Source organism: Cherax quadricarinatus, chromosome 7, assembly GCF_038502225.1.
Source record: "Cherax quadricarinatus isolate ZL_2023a chromosome 7, ASM3850222v1, whole genome shotgun sequence".
Lineage (NCBI taxonomy): Eukaryota > Metazoa > Arthropoda > Malacostraca > Decapoda > Parastacidae > Cherax > Cherax quadricarinatus.
Genome location: NC_091298.1, coordinates 3,289,958 through 3,293,377, shown reverse-complemented (window position 1 = coordinate 3,293,377; position 3,420 = coordinate 3,289,958).

The window sequence follows — 3,420 nt, the reverse complement described above, 5'->3', positions numbered from 1 at the left end:
TCAAGGATCCACTAGTTTCTAAAATGTGTACTCACCTAATTGTGGCTGCAAGGGGTCGAGACTCAGATCCTGGCCCCGCCTCTTCACTGACCGCTACTGGGTCCTCCATCTCCCTGCTCCATGAGCTTTATCATACCTCGTCTTAAAACTATGTATGGTTCCTGACTCCACTACATCACTTGCTGACTATTCCACTTCCTGACAACTCTGTAGCTGAAGAAATACTTCCTAACATCCCTTTGACTCATCTGAGTCTTCAGCTTCCAATTGTGACCCCTTGTTTCTGTGTCCCATCTCTGGAACATCCTGTCTCTGTCCACCTTATGTATTACACGCGGTATTTTGTATGTCATTATCATGTCTCCCCTTACCATCCTGTCCTCTCTGTGTGTGTATATGTGTGTGTGTGTGTGTGTGTGTGTGTGTGTGTGTGTGTGTGTGTGTGTGTGTGTGTGTGTTAACGTGTGACTGGAATATTTACTCTGAACACACATAATGTTTGCATGTTGCATGAGGTATGAGGGACAGAGTTGCACATGTTGCCAATTATTGCAACAACTTGTGCATGACGTTATTTTTATTAATTTTCAAAGCAAGCATCATGTATTACACAGTCTCGAATAAAAATATCTCACTTTATTTGGCTGTTTAAAACTAACTCGAATTGTTCACTCTGATGAACACCTATTATTATTATTATTATTATTATTATTATTGTTATTATTATTATTATTATTATTATTATTATTATTATTATTATTATTATTATTATTGTTATTATTATTATTATTATTATTATTATTATTATTATTATTATTATTATTATTATTATTATTATTATTGTTATTATTATTATTATTATTATTATTATTATTATTATTATTATTATTATTGTTATTATTATTATTATTATTATTATTATTATTATTATTATTATTATTATTATTATTATTGTTATTATTATTATTATTATTATTATTATTATTATTATTATTATTATTATTATTATTATTATTATTGTTATTATTATTATTATTATTATTATTATTATTATTATTATTATTATTGTTATTATTATTATTATTATTATTATTATTATTATTATTATTATTATTATTATTATTATTGTTATTATTATTATTATTATTATTATTGTTATTATTATTATTATTATTATTATTATTATTATTATTATTGTTATTATTATTATTATTATTATTATTATTATTATTATTATTATTATTATTATTGTTATTATTATTATTATTATTATTATTATTATTATTATTATTATTATTATTATTGTTATTATTATTATTATTATTATTATTATTATTATTATTATTATTATTAATATTATTTTAACCACAGTAAATAAAATAATATTAAAAACTCTGTAATTACACACACACACACACACACACACACACACACACACACACACACACACACACACACACACACACACACACACACACACACACACACACAATTGGAAGTTGAAGACTCAGATGAATCAAAGGGATGTTAGGAAGTATTTCTTCAATCATAGAGTAGTCAGACCGTGTGTCATGTGGGTTTTCGATAACGTGGATGGGGTAAGAATACTCACGTAGGCTGGTAGTACGTATAATATAACGGAAAGTATGGGAAAGCGCCAACAGCCGACCTGCCTCTCTCTGCTGCCTACTACGACTGACCCATAGTGCCTACGGGTGAGGGTGTTTGAAATCCTGCTATGGTCAGCAGCAATATGAATACAGTCAATGATTCACACAGACGGTTGGTAGTGAGTCATCTACTGGTACACTGGTTACTGGTAACTGGTTACTAGGAACTGGTACTACTACCGAGAGCTCGGCGACGCTAACGCATGTCGTCCCGACATACACCTAATACAAACTAGAGACGGCAGGTGTACGGCTTGGGCTGATTCTATACAATGTCAAAGTACACAACAATTGAACATTATAACATACATAAGTAGAATATTGGAATGGAAGCTTACATAATTGAAACTGTAATAAAACTGTAATGCAATACAAGGTATAATATAGCACAACTCATCGAATGAAACTCAACGTTGAGATTACACAATAGAAGTGATAAAAAAAAAATTTTGATCGACTGATCTGTATTCATGTGATCTACGGATTCTGAGGAAGGAATATATACAAAGAAAGAAGTGTTTAACAGAAAGGCAGATTCGGTGCACTCAAATCTAGACTGTTAACTCTCAGAATTCGGAGAGAATGTGAACACAAAAAAAAAAAAATTCTTGAATACTGATAAGTTGATACTGTAATTATTCATCTATACAGGTTATTTACATTTAACCCCAACTCTGCTAGGGTGAGATTGATATATGCAGAATGGGTGTCATCTGTGCAGACGGTTGGTAGTGAGTCATCTACTGGTACACTGGTTACTGGTAACTGGTTACTAGGAACTGGTACTACTGCTGAGACGTGGAATAGCCTAGAAAGTGACGTAGTGGAGGCGGGAACCATACATAGTTTTAAGGCGAGGCATGATAAAGCTCATGGAGCAGGGAGAGAGAGGACCTAGTAGCAATCAGTGAAGAGGCGGGGCCAGGAGCTATGAATCGACCCCTGCAACCACAAATAGGTGAGTACAATATGTGACGCTGTTCCTCCTCTCTAACTCACACAATACAACACTGTCAACCTTCACCACTCTATCTATCATCTATCTATCAACTATGTATCTATCATGTATTTATATATTATGTATGTATCTATCGTGTATTTATATATTATGTATGTATCTATCATCTGTGTACCTATGATCTATCTCATATCTGTTTGTCATCTATTATCTATCTGTCGTCTATGTGTCTATTATCTATGTATCTATCATCTATCTATTATCTATCTATCGTCTATATGTCTATTATCTATGTATCTACCATCTATATATCAAGTATGTATCTATCACCTATGTATCATCTATGTATCTATCATCTATGTATCATGTATGTATCTATCATCTATGTATCAAGTATGTATCTATCATCTATGTATCATCTATGTATCTATCATCTATGTATCAAGTATGTATCTATCATCTATGTATCAAGTATGTATCTATCATCTATGTATCATCTATGTATCTATCATCTATGTATCAAGTATGTATCTATCATCTATGTATCAAGTATGTATCTATCATCTATGTATCAAGTATGTATCTATCATCTATGTATCATCTATGTATCTATCATCTATGTATCATGTATGTATCTATCACCTATGTATCATCTATGTATCATGTATGTATCTATCATCTATATATCAAGTATGTATCTATCATCTATGTATCATCTATGTATCTATCATCTATGTATCAAGTATGTATCTATCATCTATGTATCATCTATGTATCTATCATCTATGTATC